Source organism: Oncorhynchus keta, chromosome 25, assembly GCF_023373465.1.
Source record: "Oncorhynchus keta strain PuntledgeMale-10-30-2019 chromosome 25, Oket_V2, whole genome shotgun sequence".
Taxonomy (NCBI): Eukaryota; Metazoa; Chordata; class Actinopteri; order Salmoniformes; family Salmonidae; genus Oncorhynchus; species Oncorhynchus keta.
Genome location: NC_068445.1, coordinates 44,052,561 through 44,073,068, shown reverse-complemented (window position 1 = coordinate 44,073,068; position 20,508 = coordinate 44,052,561). Strand labels below are relative to the sequence as shown.

General features: G+C 48.7%; 1 pseudogene; it reads right to left on the bottom strand.

Moving 5' to 3' along the window:
* LOC118381646 (interferon-induced GTP-binding protein Mx-like) overlaps nt 1-20,508 on the bottom strand; it is a 32,093-nt pseudogene that overhangs the window by 9,148 nt on the left and 2,437 nt on the right.

Here is a 20,508-nt window from a genome sequence, read left to right as displayed (position 1 = left end):
CAAGCAGCAATAGCTAACAGCAAGCAACAATAGCTAATAGCAAGCAAGCAGCAATAGGTAATAGCAAGCAGTAATAGCTAATAGCAAGCAAGCAGTAATAGCAAGCAAGCAGTAATAGATAATAGCAAGCAAGCAGTAGTAGGTAATAGCAAGCAGTAATAGCTAATAGCAAGCAAGCAGCAACAACAAAAACAGTGCCACTCACCAGATGATGATCATTTGTAAACAAAGTTTGAAAGTTAAACTTGAAAAGGGTGATGCTAGCAAATTAGCATAGCAAATTAGCAACAACATTCACCTTGTCTTGCTGTCACACCCTGACCATAGAGAGATTTTTATTCTCTTCTTTTTTACCTTTATTTAACCAGGCAAGTCAGTTAAGAACAAATTCTTATTTTCAATGACGGCCTAGGAACAGTGGGTTAACTGCCTGTTCAGGGGCAGAACGACGGATTTTGTACCTTGTCAGCTCAGGGATTTACAACCTTTCGGTTACTAGTGGTCCTTCTGTAGCTCAGTTGGTAGAGCATGGCGCTTGTAACGCCAGGGTAGTGGGTTCGATTCCCGGGACCACCCATACGTAGAATGTATGCACAAGTGACTGTAAGTCGCTTTGGATAAAAGCGTCTGCTAAATGGCATATATTATTATTATTATTATTATTATTATTAGTCCAATGCTCTAACCACTAGGCTACCCTGCCGCCCCAGGTCGGGGTGTGACTAGGGTGGGTCATCTAGGTGATTATGTTTCTATGTTGGCCTGGTATGGTTCCCAATCAGAGGCAGCTGTTTATCATTGTCTCTAATTGGGGATCATATCTAGGCAGCCATTTCCCCTTTGTGCTTTGTGGGATCTTGACCATGTATAGTTAGTTGCCTGTGAGCACTATAGCAGCTTCATGTTTCATGTTTCGTTTTGCATTTATTGTTTTCTTTGAGTTTCACTTCAAAATAAAGAGGATGGAACCATACCACGCTGCATCATGGTCCACTCATTGACACTTGCTCGTGCTTCTTTTTTGGGGCGGATTTTAGGGCAGACTAAAACCAGTTACTACCACCCGCTGAATATCAGCATGATATTATGTATTATGAATGAATTACGTCTTGTGCTCAGTAGTGACATGTCTAGGCCTAAACAGACGCAGGGAGATCTAGAGAGGGACTTGTAGAGACACCAGTCTAGGACGTGAGGAACAACACACACATTCAATTGACCTATAGAGCTGAACTTATGTGATACGGGTTAAATCAAGACCGAAATTACCACGAGAACAAAAACAACTAACTTTGGATGCTGGTAGGTATTGTAATACTGTTAATGTTTCAGAGACAGATTCAGGCTACAAAATAACCCACATGTAAGCTGTAATTCTTCATTAAAAGTATATATATATGTATTTTGTTGTTGCTTTTATCTCATGTATTCCTGCCTGCTAGAACATAAACCTCATACCAAAACACAGAATACAGTGTAAATGTATTTAATGTAAAACAGACAAACATTTAAAACAACTGGGTACGATACATAAAATGATTAACTAATTATTATGGCCATTACCATTGAGACGTGCTGAAGATAAGGAAAATTCTCGAAGCTGACTTTGGACAAATTAACAAATTGTGTATGCACCATTTCTGAAAAACACAAAGGAATGCATTTGTTAAAGGGATAGACAAAATGTAACGTAACGTTATTTTCGATTGACCTTTTAGTTGTAGCTGATTCACCAAAACTTTATTTCCTGAGTGCTTAATAAGCATGTTTGTCTTGTCAGAAGTTCCACAGAGCCCCCCCCCCCATACACGATGCATCAGAGCCCCCCCCATACACGATGCATCAGAGCCCCCATACACGATGCATCAGAGCCCCCCATACATGATCCATCAGAGCCCCCCATACATGATGCATCAGAGCCCCCATACACGATGCATCAGGGCCCCCCATACACGATGCATCAGAGCCCCCATACACAATGCATCGGAGCCCCCATACACGATGCATCAGAGCCCCCATACACGATGCATCAGAGCCCCCCATACACGATGCATCAGAGCCCCCATACACGATGCATCAGAGCCCCCATACACGATGCATCAGAGCCCCCCGCATACACGATGCATCAGAGCCCCCCATACACGATGCATCAGAGCCTCCCCCCATACATGATGCATCAGAGCCCCCATACACGATGCATCAGAGCCCCCCATACACGATGCATCAGAGCCCCCCATACACGATGCATCAGAGCCCCCCATACACAATGCATCAGAGCCCCCCATACACGATGCATCAGAGCCCCCATACACAATGCATCAGAGCCCCCCATACATGATGCATCAGAGCCCCCATACATGATGCATCAGAGCCCCCATACACAATGCATCAGAGCCTCCCCCATACACGATGCATCAGAGCCCCCATACACGATGCATCAAAGCCCCCATACATGATGCATCAGAGCCCCCTCCATACACGATAAATCAGAGCCCCCATACACGATGCATCAGAGCCCCCATACACAATGCATCAAAGCCCCATACATGATGCATCAGAGCCCCCTCCATACACGATAAATCAGAGCCCCCATACATGATGCATCAGAGCCCCCATACACGATGCATCAGAACCCCCCATACATGATGCATCAGAGCCCCCATACACGATGCATCAGAGCCCCCATACACGATGCATCAGAGCCCCACCCATACATGATGCATCAGAGCCCCCATACACGATGCATCAGAGCCCCCATACACGATGCATCAGAGCCCCACCCATACACGATGCATCAGAGCCCCCCATACACGATGCATCAGAGCCCCCATACACGATGCATCAGAGCCCCCATACACGATGCATCAGAGCCCCCATACACGATGCATCAGAGCCCCCATACACGATGCATCAGAGCCCCCCATACACGATGCATCAGAGCCCCCCATACACGATGCATCAGAGCCTCCCATACACGATAAATCAGAGCCCCCATACACGATGCATCAGAGCCCCCCATACATGATGCATCAGAGCCCCCCATACACGATGCATCAGAGCCCCCCATACACGATGCATCAGAGCCCCCATACATGATGCATCAGAGCCCCCCATACACGATGCATCAGAGCCCCCATACACGATGCATCAGAGCCCCCCATACACGATGCATCAGAGCCCCCCATACACGATGCATCAGAGCCCCCATACACGATGCATCAGAGCCCCCCATACACGATGCATCAGAGCCCCATACACGATGCATCAGAGCCTCCCCATACATGATGCATCAGAGCCCCCCCCCATACACGATGCATCAGAGCCCCCCATACATGATGCATCAGAGCCCCCATACACAATGCATCAAAGCCCCCCATACATGATGCATCAGAGCCCCCATACACAATGCATCAAAGCCCCCCCATACATGATGCATCAGAGCCCCCCATACACGATGCATCAGAGCCCCCATACACGATGCATCAGAGCCCCCCATACACGATGCATCAGAGCCCCCCATACACAATGCATCAGAGCCTCCCCCATACACGATGCATCAGAGCCCCCCCATACACGATGCATCAAAGCCCCCATACATGATGCATCAGAGCCCCCTCCATACACGATAAATCAGAGCCCCCATACACGATGCATCAGAGCCCCCATACACGATGCATCAGAGCCCCCCATACATGATGCATCAGAGCCCCCTCCATACACGATAAATCAGAGCCCCCATACACGATGCATCAGAGCCCCCCATACACAATGCATCAAAGCCCCCCATACATGATGCATCAGAGCCCTCCATACACAATAAATCAGAGCCCCCATACATGATGCATCAGAGCCCCCATACATGATGCATCAGAGCCCCCATACATGATGCATCAGAGCCTCCCCCATACACGATGCATCAGAGCCCCCATACACGATGCATCAAAGCCCCCCATACATGATGCATCAGAGCCCTCCATACACGATAAATCAGAGCCCCCCATACACGATGCATCAGAGCCCCCCATACACAATGCATCAAAGCCCCCATACATGATGCATCAGAGCCCCCTCCATACACGATAAATCAGAGCCCCATACACGATGCATCAGAGCCCCCCATACACGATGCATCAGAGCCCCCCATACATGATGCATCAGAGCCCCCATACACGATGCATCAGAGCCCCCATACACGATGCATCAGAGCCCCACCATACACGATGCATCAGAGCCCCCATACACGATGCATCAGAGCCCCCATACACGATGCATCAGAGCCCCCCATACACGATGCATCAGAGCCCCCATACACGATGCATCAGAGCCCCCATACACGATGCATCAGAGCCCCCCATACACGATGCATCAGAGCCCCCATACACGATGCATCAGAGCCCCCCCATACACGATGCATCAGAGCCTCCCATACACGATAAATCAGAGCCCCCATACACGATGCATCAGAGCCTCCCATACACGATGCATCAGAGCCCCCATACACGATGCATCAGAGCCCCATACACGATGCATCAGAGCCCCCCATACACGATGCATCAGAGCCCCCCATACACGATAAATCAGAGCCCCCCATACACGATGCATCAGAGCCCCCTCACATACACGATGCATCAGAGCCCCATACACGATGCATCAGAGCCCCCCATACACGATGCATCAGAGCCCCCCATACATGATGCATCAGAGCCCCCATACACGATGCATCAGAGCCCCCATACACGATGCATCAGAGCCCCCATACACGATGCATCAGAGCCTCCCCCCATACATGATGCATCAGAGCCCCCATACACGATGCATCAGAGCCCCCCATACACGATGCATCAGAGCCCCCATACACAATGCATCAGAGCCCCCCATACATGATGCATCAGAGCCCCCCATACACGATGCATCAGAGCCCCCATACATGATGCATCAGAGCCCCCATACACAATGCATCAAAGCCCCCATACATGATGCATCAGAGCCCCCATACACGATGCATCAAAGCCCCCCATACATGATGCATCAGAGCCTCCTATACACGATGCATCAGAGCCCCCATACACGATGCATCAGAGCCCCATACATGATGCATCAGAGCCCCCTCCATACACGATAAATCAGAGCCCCCATACACGATGCATCAGAGCCCCCCATACACGATGCATCAAAGCCCCCCATACATGATGCATCAGAGCCCCCTCCATACACGATAAATCAGAGCCCCCATACACGATGCATCAGAGCCCCCATACACAATGCATCAAAGCCCCCCATACATGATGCATCAGAGCCCCCTCCATACACGATAAATCAGAGCCCCCATACATGATGCATCAGAGCCCCCCATACACGATGCATCAGAACCCCCCCATACATGATGCATCAGAGCCCCCCATACACGATGCATCAGAGCCCCCATACACGATGCATCAGAGCCCCACCCATACATGATGCATCAGAGCCCCCCATACACGATGCATCAGAGCCCCCCATACACGATGCATCAGAGCCCCACCCATACACGATGCATCAGAGCCCCCCATACACGATGCATCAGAGCCCCCCATACACGATGCATCAGAGCCCCCATACACGATGCATCAGAGCCCCCATACACGATGCATCAGAGCCCCCATACACGATGCATCAGAGCCCCCATACACGATGCATCAGAGCCCCCCATACACGATGCATCAGAGCCCCCATACACGGCGATGCATCAGAGCCCCCCATACACGATGCATCAGAGCCCCCCATACACGATGCATCAGAGCTCCCCCATACACGATGCATCAGAGCCCCATACACATACACGATGCATCAGAGCCCCCATACACGATGCATCAGAGCCCCCATACACGATGCATCAGAGCCCCCCCATACACGATGCATCAGAGCCCCATACACGATGCATCACACCATACACGATGCATCAGAGCCTCCCATACACGATAAATCAGAGCCCCACATACACGATGCATCAGAGCCCCCATACACGATGCATCAGAGCCCCCCATACACGATGCATCAGAGCCCCCCATACACGATGCATCAGAGCCCCCCATACATGATGCATCAGAGCCCCATACACGATGCATCAGAGCGATGCATCAGAGCCCCCCATACACGATGCATCAGAGCCCCCATACACGATGCATCAGAGCCCCCCATACACGATGCATCAGAGCCCCCCATACACGATGCATCAGAGCCCCCCATACACGATGCATCAGAGCCCCCCCCATACATGATGCATCAGAGCCCCCCATACACGATGCATCAGAGCCCCCATACATGATGCATCAGAGCCCCCATACACAATGCATCAAAGCCCCCCCATACATGATGCATCAGAGCCCCCATACACAATGCATCAAAGCCCCATACATGATGCATCAGAGCCCCCCATACACGATGCATCAGAGCCCCCCATACACGATGCATCAGAGCCCCCCATACACGATGCATCAGAGCCCCCCATACACAATGCATCAAAGCCCCCCATACACGATGCATCAGAGCCCCTCCATACACGATAAATCAGAGCCCCCCATACACGAAGCATCAGAGCCCCCATACACAATGCATCAAAGCCCCATACATGATGCATCAGAGCCCTCCATACACGATAAATCAGAGCCCCCATACATGATGCATCAGAGCCCCCATCGATAAATCACATACACGATGCATCAGAGCCCCCCATACACGATGCATCAGAGCCCCCCATACACGATGCATCAGAGCCCCCCATACACAATGCATCAAAGCCCCCCCATACATGATGCATCAGAGCCCCCCATACATGATGCATCAGAGCCCCCATACATGATGCATCAGAGCCCCCCATACATGATGCATCAGAGCCCCCTCCATACACGATAAATCAGAGCCCCCATACATGATGCATCAGAGCCCCCCATACACGATGCATCAGAGCCCATACACGATGCATCAGAGCCCCCCATACACGATGCATCAGAGCCCCCCCATACACGATGCATCAGAGCCCCCATACACGATGCATCAGAGCCCCCATACACGATGCATCAGAGCCCCCCATACACGATGCATCAGAGCCCCCATACACGATGCATCAGAGCCCCCATACACGATGCATCAGAGCCCCCATACACGATGCATCAGAGCCCCCATACACGATGCATCAGAGCCCCCCATACACGATGCATCAGAGCCTCCCATACACGATGCATCAGAGCCCCATACACGATGCATCAGAGCCCCCATACACGATGCATCAGAGCCCCCCATACACGATGCATCAGAGCCCCCATACACGATGCATCAGAGCCCCCCATACACGATGCATCAGAGCCCCCCATACACGATAAATCAGAGCCCCCATACACGATGCATCAGAGCCCCCATACACGATGCATCAGAGCCCCCCATACACGATGCATCAGAGCCCCCATACACGATGCATCAGAGCCCCCATACATGATGCATCAGAGCCCCCCATACACGATGCATCAGAGCCCCCCATACACGATGCATCAGAGCCCCCCATACATGATGCATCAGAGCCCCCCATACACAATGCATCAGAGCCCCCCATACATGATGCATCAGAGCTCCCCCATACACGATGCATCAGAGCCCCCCATACATGATGCATCAGAGCCCCCATACACGATGCATCAGAGCCCCCCATACATGATGCATCAGAGCCCCCCATACACAATGCATCAAAGCCCCCATACATGATGCATCAGAGCCCCCATACACAATGCATCAAAGCCCCCCCATACATGATGCATCAGAGCCCCCCATACACGATGCATCAGAGCCCCCCATACACGATGCATCAGAGCCCCCCATACACGATGCATCAGAGCCCCCATACACAATGCATCAAAGCCCCCATACACGATGCATCAGAGCCCCCTCCATACACGATAAATCAGAGCCCCCATACACGAAGCATCAGAGCCCCCATACACAATGCATCAAAGCCCCCATACATGATGCATCAGAGCCCCCCTCCATACACGATAAATCAGAGCCCCCATACATGATGCATCAGAGCCCCCCATACACGATGCATCAGAGCCCCCATACACGATGCGTCAGAGCCCCCCATACACGATGCATCAGAGCCCCCATACACAATGCATCAAAGCCCCCCATACATGATGCATCAGAGCCCCCCCATACATGATGCATCAGAGCCCCCATACATGATGCATCAGAGCCCCCATACATGATGCATCAGAGCCCCCTCCATACACGATAAATCAGAGCCCCCATACATGATGCATCAGAGCCCCCCATACACGATGCATCAGAGCCCCCATACACGATGCATCAGAGCCCCCCATACACGATGCATCAGAGCCCCCCATACACAATGCATCAAAGCCCCCCATACATGATGCATCAAAGCCCCCATACACGATAAATCAGAGCCCCCATACACGATGCATCAGAACCCCCCCCCATACATGATGCATCAGAGCCCCCCATACACGATGCATCAGAGCCCCCATACACGATGCATCAGAGCCCCCATACATGATGCATCAGAGCCCCCCATACACGATGCATCAGAACCCCCCATACATGATGCATCAGAGCCCCCATACACGATGCATCAGAGCCCCCCATACACGATGCATCAGAGCCCCCATACACGATGCATCAGAGCCCTCCCATACATGATGCATCAGAGCACCCCCCATACACGATGCATCAGAGCCCCCATACACGATGCATCAGAGCCCCCATACACGATGCATCAGAGCCCCCCATACACGATGCCTCAGAGCCCCCATACACGATGCATCAGAGCCCCCCATACACGATGCATCAGAGCCCCCATACACGATGCATCAGAGCCCCCATACACGATGAATCAGAGCCCCCCATACACGATAAATCAGAGCCCCCATACACGATGCATCAGAGCCCCCGCCCCCATACACGATGCATCAGAGCCCCCATACACGATGCATCAGAGCCCTCCATACACGATGCATCAGAGCCCCCATACACAATGCATCAGAGCCTCCCCCATACACAATGCATCAGAGCCCCCCATACACAATGCATCAGAGCCCCCATACACAATGCATCAGAGCCTCCCCCCATACACGATGCATCAGAGCCCCCATACATGATGCATCAGAGCCCCCCATACACAATGCATCAAAGCCCCCCCCCACACATGATGCATCAGAGCCCCCTCCATACACGATAAATCAGAGCCCCCCATACACGATGCATCAGAGCCCCCCATACACGATGCATCAGAGCCCCCCCATACACGATGCATCAGAGCCCCCATACATGATGCATCAGAGCCCCCATACACGATGCATCAGAGCCCCCATACACGATGCATCAGAGCCCCCCATACATGATGCATCAGAGCCCCCATACACAATGCATCAGAGCCTCCCCCCATACACAATGCATCAGAGCCCCCCCATACACAATGCATCAGAGCCCCCCATACACAATGCATCAGAGCCTCCCCCATACACGATGCATCAGAGCCCCCCATACATGATGCATCAGAGCCCCCATACACAATGCATCAAAGCCCCACACATGATGCATCAGAGCCCCCTCCATACACGATAAATCAGAGCCCCCATACACGATGCATCAGAGCCCCCCATACACGATGCATCAGAGCCCCATACACGATGCATCAGAGCCCCCATACATGATGCATCAGAGCCCCCATACACGATGCATCAGAGCCCCCCATACATGATGCATCAGAGCCCCCCATACACGATGCATCAGAGCCCCCATACACGATGCATCAGAGCCCCCATACATGATGCATCAGAGCCCCCCATACATGATGCATCAGAGCCCCCATACACGATGCATCAGAGCCCCCATACACGATGCATCAGAGCCCCCATACACGATGCATCAGAGCCCCCATACATGATGCATCAGAGCCTCCCCCATACACGATGCATCAGAGCCCCCATACACGATGCATCAGAGCCCCATACACAATGCATCAAAGCCCCCATACATGATGCATCAGAGCCCCCATACACGATGCATCAGAGCCCCCCATACATGATGCATCAGAGCCCCCATACACGATGCATCAGAGCCCCCCATACACGATGCATCAGAGCCCCCATACATGATGCATCAGAGCCCCCCATACATGATGCATCAGAGCCCCCCATACACGATGCATCAGAGCCCCATACACGATGCATCAGAGCCCCCATACACGATGCATCAGAGCCCCCATACACGATGCATCAGAGCCCCCATACACGATGCATCAGAGCCCCCCATACACGATGCATCAGAGCCCCCCATACACGATGCATCAGAGCCCCCTCCATAAACGATAAATCAGAGCCCCCATACACGATAAATCAGAGCCCCCATACACGATGCATCAGAGCCCCCCCATACACGATGCATCAGAGCCCCCATACACGATGCATCAGAGCCCCCCATACACGATGCATCAGAGCCCCCATACACGATGCATCAGAGCCCCCCATACACGATGCATCAGAGCCCCCATACATGATGCATCAGAGCCCCCCCCATACACGATGCATCAGAGCCCCATACACGATGCATCAGAGCCCCCCATACACGATGCATCAGAGCCCCCCCCATACACGATGCATCAGAGCCCCCATACACGATGCAGAGCCCCCCATACATGATGCATCAGAGCCCCCATACACGATGCATCAGAGCCCCCATACACGATGCATCAGAGCCCCCCATACACGATGCATCAGAGCCCCCATACACGATGCATCAGAGCCCCCCATACACGATGCATCAGAGCCCCCATACACAATGCATCAGAGCCCCCCATACACGATGCATCAGAGCCCCATACACGATGCATCAGAGCCCCCATACACGATGCATCAGAGCCCCCCATACACGATGCATCAGAGCCCCCATACATGATGCATCAGAGCCCCCCATACACGATGCATCAGAGCCCCCATACATGATGCATCAGAGCCCCATACATGATGCATCAGAGCCCCCCCATACACGATGCATCAGAGCCCCCATACATGATGCATCAGAGCCCCCCATACACGATGCATCAGAGCCCCCATACACGATGCATCAGAGCCCCCATACACGATGCATCAGAGCCCCCATACATGATGCATCAGAGCCCCCATACATGATGCATCAGAGCCCCCCATACATGATGCATCAGAGCCCCATACATGATGCATCAGAGCCCCCATACACGATGCATCAGAGCCCCCATACATGATGCATCAGAGCCCCCATACATGATGCATCAGAGCCCCCATACACGATGCATCAGAGCCCCCCATACACGATGCATCAGAGCCCCCATACACGATGCATCAGAGCCCCCATACATGATGCATCAGAGCCCCCCATACATGATGCATCAGAGCCCCATACATGATGCATCAGAGCCCCCATACATGATGCATCAGAGCCCCCATACACGATGCATCAGAGCCCCCATACATGATGCATCAGAGCCCCCATACATGATGCATCAGAGCCCCCATACATGATGCATCAGAGCCCCCATACATGATGCATCAGAGCCCCCATACATGATGCATCAGAGCCCCCATACACGATGCATCAGAGCCCCCATACATGATGCATCAGAGCCCCCATACATGATGCATCAGAGCCCCATACATGATGCATCAGAGCCCCCCATACATGATGCATCAGAGCCCCCATACATGATGCATCAGAGCCCCCCATACATGATGCATCAGAGCCCTATACATGATGCATCAGAGCCCCATACATGATGCATCAGAGCCCCATACATGATGCATCAGAGCCCCCATACATGATGCATCAGAGCCCCCATACATGATGCATCAGAGCCCCCATACACGATGCATCAGAGCCCCCATACATGATGCATCAGAGCCCCCATACATGATGCATCAGAGCCCCCATACATGATGCATCAGAGCCCCCATACATGATGCATCAGAGCCCCCCATACATGATGCATCAGAGCCCCCCATACATGATGCATCAGAGCCCCCATACATGATGCATCAGAGCCCCCCATACATGATGCATCAGAGCATCATCTCATACATGATGCATCAGAGCCCCCATACATGATGCATCAGAGCCCCCATACATGATGCATCAGAGCCCCCCATACATGATGCATCAGAGCCCCCATACATGATGCATCAGAGCCCCCATACATGATGCATCAGAGCCCCCATACATGATGCATCAGAGCCCCCATACATGATGCATCAGAGCCCCCATACATGATGCATCAGAGCCCCCCATACATGATGCATCAGAGCCCCCATACATGATGCATCAGAGCCCCCATACATGATGCATCAGAGCCCCCATACATGATGCATCAGAGCCCCCATACATGATGCATCAGAGCCCCCCATACATGATGCATCAGAGCCCCCCATACATGATGCATCAGAGCCCCCCATACATGATGCATCAGAGCCCCCATACATGATGCATCAGAGCCCCCCATACATGATGCATCAGAGCCCCCATACATGATGCATCAGAGCCCCCATACATGATGCATCAGAGCCCCCATACATGATGCATCAGAGCCCCCATACATGATGCATCAGAGCCCCCATACATGATGCATCAGAGCCCCCCATACATGATGCATCAGAGCCCCCATACATGATGCATCAGAGCCCCCCATACATGATGCATCAGAGCCCCCCCATACATGATGCATCAGAGCCCCCATACATGATGCATCAGAGCCCCCCATACATGATGCATCAGAGCCCCATACATGATGCATCAGAGCCCCCATACATGATGCATCAGAGCCCCCATACATGATGCATCAGAGCCCCCATACATGATGCATCAGAGCCCCCCATACATGATGCATCAGAGCCCCCCATACATGATGCATCAGAGCCCCCATACATGATGCATCAGAGCCCCCCATACATGATGCATCAGAGCCCCCCATACATGATGCATCAGAGCCCCCCATACATGATGCATCAGAGCCCCCATACATGATGCATCAGAGCCCCCATACATGATGCATCAGAGCCCCCCATACATGATGCATCAGAGCCCCCATACATGATGCATCAGAGCCCCCATACATGATGCATCAGAGCCCCCCATACATGATGCATCAGAGCCCCCATACATGATGCATCAGAGCCCCCATACATGATGCATCAGAGCCCCCCATACATGATGCATCAGAGCCCCCATACATGATGCATCAGAGCCCCCATACATGATGCATCAGAGCCCCCCATACATGATGCATCAGAGCCCCCCCATACATGATGCATCAGAGCCCCCATACATGATGCATCAGAGCCCCCATACATGATGCATCAGAGCCCCCATACATGATGCATCAGAGCCCCCCCATACATGATGCATCAGAGCCCCCATACATGATGCATCAGAGCCCCCCATACATGATGCATCAGAGCCCCCCATACATGATGCATCAGAGCCCCCCATACATGATGCATCAGAGCCCCCCATACATGATGCATCAGAGCCCCCATACACGATGCATCAGAGCCCCCCATACACGATGCATCAGAGCCCCCATACACGATGCATCAGAGCCCCCCCATCAGAGCCCCCATACACGATGCATCAGAGCCCCCATACACGATGCATCAGAGCCCCCCATACACGATGCATCAGAGCCCCCATACACGATGCATCAGAGCCCCCATACACGATGCATCAGAGCCCCCCATACACGATGCATCAGAGCCCCCATACACGATGCATCAGAGCCCCCCATACACGATGCATCAGAGCCCCCCATACACTATGCATCAGAGCCCCCCATACACGATGCATCAGAGCCCCCATACACGATGCATCAGAGCCCCCATACACGATGCATCAGAGCCCCCCATACACGATGCATCAGAGCCCCCCCATACACGATGCATCAGAGCCCCCATACACGATGCATCAGAGCCCCCATACACGATGCATCAGAGCCCCCCATACACGATGCATCAGAGCCCCCATACACGATGCATCAGAGCCCCCCCATACACGATGCATCAGAGCCCCCATACACGATGCATCAGAGCCCCCATACACGATGCATCAGAGCCCCCCATACACGATGCATCAGAGCCCCCCATACACGATGCATCAGAGCCCCCCATACACGATGCATCAGAGCCCCCCATACACGATGCATCAGAGCCCCCCATACACGATGCATCAGAGCCCCCCATACACGATGCATCAGAGCCCCCCATACACGATGCATCAGAGCCCCCATACACGATGCATCAGAGCCCCCCATACACGATGCATCAGAGCCCCCCATACACGATGCATCAGAGCCCCCCATACACGATGCATCAGAGCCCCCCATACACGATGCATCAGAGCCCCCCCCATACACGATGCATCAGAGCCCCCATACACGATGCATCAGAGCCCCCCATACACGATGCATCAGAGCCCCCCATACACGATGCATCAGAGCCCCCCATACACGATGCATCAGAGCCCCCATACACGATGCATCAGAGCCCCCCCATACACGATGCATCAGAGCCCCCATACACGATGCATCAGAGCCCCCCCATACACGATGCATCAGAGCCCCCCATACACGATGCATCAGAGCCCCCATACACAGATGCATCAGAGCCCCCATACACGATGCATCAGAGCCCCCATACACGATGCATCAGAGCCCCCCCATACACGATGCATCAGAGCCCCCCATACACGATGCATCAGAGCCCCCCATACACGATGCATCAGAGCCCCCCCATACACGATGCATCACAACAATACATTTCACAAGTGCAATGAAGGGACTTTCAGAAATTGCAATGCAGTATGGGACATCACATGGAATCTAGGGCTTCTGGTCAGTTACCTCTGATTTTCTGGAGCGTCATCATAGCTGGTTCCCTAAGTTCAGCCACTAGTCTTTGAACAACGCGTTTAAATACCATGTAGTTAGTGAATCCTGGCAGCTCACTTCCCCTGTGCTTCAGATCATATTCATCCACCACTTGTTGCACTACTTCGTGGTCTAAATTGAGAGAGAAAAAAAGAGAGATTTAGAGAAATTGTTAAATGTTAATCATTTTGGAAAATATAATCGATTATAATTACTTTTTGTATGACGTTGCTATTAGTATAATAACAATAATATTGTGATGGATTAATTCTGTTGTACACAGTGGTGTAGTAGAGGATAGGTGGCCCGTAGGTGGCGTTTACAGACCTATCTCAGAAAAATGCTTTGAAAATACAAGGGACATTTTTTTTCTTCACCGCGAACAGCGATCAATGTTTACTCACCAATTTATTTTTGTGCATCTTACTGGTTGTGTGTCTTACACAGTTAACAATACTAGTGTACATATCTGTGTACGTGTACTGTAGTATCAGTACAAGTTATGGATATAGACATGTTGAGCAATAGCCTGTCTATTCAAAAGTGTACCTACAATTTGGCTTGGCGTTTTTTGAAGACATTTCATCCATTCTGCAAATTCACTTCGCACATGAGGACAAATAGATTTTCCTCGACAATATTATCCCCTGTGGACAGATGAGTAATAATCTTCTCATTGATCTCTGTTATGATCTGAAGGGAGAAAAATAACAGAAACCACTTCTGACTCCTCTGTAGTTCACATTTAATCCTCTTTTAAAGAGCTAAAGTTAGTTATAGTATTACTTTTAGTAACAATGTTTTTTTTTTTTTTTTTAATTTAAACTTGATTTAACTAGGCAAGTCAGTTAAAGAACAAATTCTTATTTACAATGACATCCTACCAAAAGTCAAAATACCTCCTGCGGGGACAGGGGCTGGGATTTAAAATAAATAAATAAATATATATATATATATGTAAAAATATAGGACAAAACACACATCATGACAAGAGAGACTACACAACATTACATAAAGAGAGACCTAAGACAACAACATAGCAAGGCAGCAACACTTGGCAACACAGCATGGTAGCAACACAACATAACAACAACATGGTAGCAACACAACATGACAACAACATGGTAGCAACACAACATGACAACAACATGGTAGCAACACAACATGACAACAACATGGTAGCAACATAACATCACAACAACATGGTAGCAACACAACATCAAAACAACATGGTAGCAACACAACATGACAACAACATGGTAGCAACACAACATGACAACAACATGGTAGTAACACAACATGACAACAACATGGTAGCAACACAACATGACAACAACATGGTAGCAACACAACATGACAACAACATGGCAGCAACACAACATGGTAGCAACACAACATGACAACAACATGGTAGCAATACAACATGACAACAACATGGTAGCAACACAACATGACAACAACATGGTAGCAACACAACATGACAACAGCATGGTAGCAACACAACATGACAACAACATGGTAGCAACACAACATAACAACAACATGGTAGCAACACAACATAACAACAACATGGTAGCAACACAACATGACAACAACATGGTAGCAACACAACATAACAACAACATGGTAGCAACACAACATGACAACAACATGGTAGCAACACAACATAACAACAACATGGTAGCAACACAACATGACAACAACATGGTAGCAACACAACATGACAACAACATGGTAGCAACACATGACAACAACATGGTAGCAACACAACATGACAACAACATGGTAGCAACACATCACAACAACATGGTAGCAACACAACATCACAACAACATGGTAGCAACACATCACAACAACATGGTAGCAACACAACATCACAACAACATGGTAGCAACACAACATCACAACAACATGGTAGCAACACATGACAACAACATGGTAGCAACACAACATGACAACAACATGGTAGCAACACATCACAACAACATGGTAGCAACACAACATCACAACAACATGGTAGCAACACAACATGACAACAACATGGTAGCAACACAACATGACAACAACATGGTAGCAACACAACATCACAACAACATGGTAGCAACACAACATCACAACAACATGGTAGCCGTACAAAACATGGTAAATTGTAATGTTTTAAATTGGAGCAATAATATTGACAACGTTGTGTTATTTGTATGGAGAAAAAAATACTTTACTCCTACTAATGGTGTGTTTGAATCCTTTTCTGGGGAACTCGTTGGTGAATGCATTCGAGTGCTTTTGAAGTCGGAAAAACAATGAAACCAAAAAGATTTGAACTAGATTTGAGCTAGATGCCTAAGCTAGCTAACATTGCTAATAATATTAGCTTGCTTATGTTGACATTGGGTCAAACTAGATACATTGTCCACATTATTGGGGTTGTCAATATTGTAACGACCCTGGGTTTATAAGCGCGGAAATCGATCCTGCGTCCTTGTGAGAGTAACGCAAAATTAACACAATCAACACCATAGAAAATAATATTGTAATATAAGGTGTTTATTTTTAGTGCACCCCTACACTGCTCATAATAAAACGCGCCGGCCAAGTAATATGTTATATTACTGTATACTCCTGAAGAATCAATGGGCACCATTGGATTGGTTGAAATTGAACTGACCATTGAACAGTAGGAAATATACCAGATGTGCTTTATGTTAGTTAACATAGACTTAACATTTGGGAGACGGAAAAAACAATAAGTATATTTAAGACGTCATAGTATCGGTGGAGACAGGAAAAAATATGTATATTTATTATGATGTCATAGTATAGGTGGAGACGGGAAAAAATATGTATATTTATTATGATGTCATAGTATAGGTGGAGACGGGGAAAAAATATGTATATTTATTATGATGTCATAGTATAGGTGGAGACGGGAAAAAATATGTATATTTATTATGATGTCATAGTATAGGTGGAGACGGGAAAAAATATGTATATTTATTATGATGTCATAGTATCGGTGGAGAAGGGAAAAAAATATGTATATTTATTATGATGTCATAGTATAGGTGGAGACAGGAAAAAAATATGTATATTTATTATGATGTCATAGTATAGGTGGAGACGGGAAAAAATATGTATATTTATTATGATGTCATAGTATAGGTGGAGACAGGAAAAAATATGTATATTTATGATGTCATAGTATAGGTGGAGACAGGAAAAAATATGTATATTTATTATGATGTCATAGTATAGGTGGAGACAGGAAAAAATATGTATATTTATGATGTCATAGTATAGGTGGAGACAGGAAAAAATATGTATATTTATTATGATGTCATAGTATAGGTGGAGACAGGAAAAAATATGTATATTTATTATGATGTCATAGTATAGGTGGAGACAGGAAAAAATATGTATATTTATGATGTCATAGTATAGGTGGAGACAGGAAAAAATATGTATATTTATTATGATGTCATAGTATAGGTGGAGACAGGAAAAAATATGTATATTTATGATGTCATAGTATAGGTGGAGACAGGAAAAAATATGTATATTTATGATGTCATAGTAACGTTGGAGAATATTGCACAGAGAAGAATCTTCCAAAGTTGATACAGGTGAAAGACAGAGAAAGGTGAATGGTTACTTACACCAACGAGGAACTCCTTCCTTTCTGCAAAGGTCTGACGGAGGCCCACCCTCACACTCTACCAACGCCTTCCTCACGTTCCACAGCTGCTTTTTAATCTGCTTTGACATATCTGGTAGGGATTTCTGACCCCCCCAAAAAAACGAAACAAATACACAACTTAAACAGGCTGTCAGACACCAGACCTGGGGTGTACATGAGGCATACGGTAAAGGACAGATGATCGAATGATAATAGCACGTGGTTGGACTAACTTTGATGTGGCTGACCAGGGTATAGGTTAGCTTTGTGGCTAGGTGCTTGGTGGTTGCCCTTTCCTCAAGCAGGAGGGATCTATACATTGAAAAGGAGAGGAATTTAAATAACACGTTTTAATGTGTTACAAAAATGTGATCACAGTAATATGGCAACATGTACAGTTGGGTCCACAATTATTGGCATCCTTGATAAATTTGAGCAAAATAGGCCGTGTAAAGTATATAATACAAAATACTGAGCTATATTGTATGCTAAAAATAATGAACATTATATTTTATACTAACCCAATTGCTCAAAAAATATATATTTTGTTTAATAAGTAAAAACATGTTTTTCAAAATTACTGGCACCCCTGTTTTCAATACCTCACCTTGCCAGGATAATGGCACTGAGCCTTTTTCTCAAATGTGTCTTGGGAATGGAGAACAGATTAGGAGGGAGGGGTCTTAGACCATTCCTCCATACAGAATCTTTCCAGATCCTTGATATCCTCTGGTCTGCCCTTATAGACTGCCCTCTTCAATTCAAACCACAGGTTTTCAATGAGGTTCAAGTCAGGAGACTGAGGTGGATATTGCAAAATGTGTATTTTTGGGTCAATTAATAATTTCTTTGTGGATTTTGATGTGTCCTTGGGGTTATTGTCTTGCTGGAATATCCACTTGGGGACAAGATTCAGCCTCCTGGCATAGGCAACCAGGTGTCTGGCCAAAATGTCCTGGTACTTGGTAAAGTTCATGATGCCATTGACCATAACGTGGGTTTTAAGTACCATTGAGACTTGTCGCAAGTGGATCTTCCAGCAAGACAATAAGTTGAAAGTCATTGCTTGCTATTTAAAAGGTTTTAATGGTTAATCATAGCATAATGCATTTGAAAAACAACAACAATTCAAATGTACTTTACAAAACGCTACAGGCTACCGTAGGTACTATCAAATGCCTTGTACATCTGAGCAGTGGTCTGGTACGGGGTACTTCCTGTATATAGCTCCACATTGATCTGGTACTTCCTGTATATAGCTCCACATTGATCTGGTACTGGTACGTCCTGTATATAGCTCCACATTGATCTGGTACTTCCTGTATATAGCTCCACATTGATCTGGTACTGGTACTTCCTGTATATAGCTCCACATTGATCTGGTACTTCCTGTATATAGCTCCAAATTGATCTGGTACTGGTACTCCCTGTATATAGCTGCACATTGATCTGGTACTGGTACTCCCTGTATATAGCTCCACATTGATCTGGTACTGGTACGTCCTTTATATAGCTCCACATTGATCTGGTACTTCCTGTATATAGCTCCACATTGATCTGGTACTGGTACGTCCTGTATATAGCTCCACATTGATCTGGTACTTCCTGTATATAGCTCCAAATTGATCTGGTATTGGTACTCTCTGTATATAGCTCCACATTGATCTGATACTCCCTGTATATAGCTCCACATTGATCTGGTACTGGTACTTCCTGTATATAGCTCCACATTGATCTGGTACTCCCTGTATATAGCTCCACATTGATCTGGTACTGGTACTTCCTGTATATAGCTCCACATTGATCTGGTACTCCCTGTATATAGCTCCGCATTGATCTGGTACTGGTACTTCCTGTATATAGCTCCACATTGATCTGGTACTCCCTGTATATAGCTCCA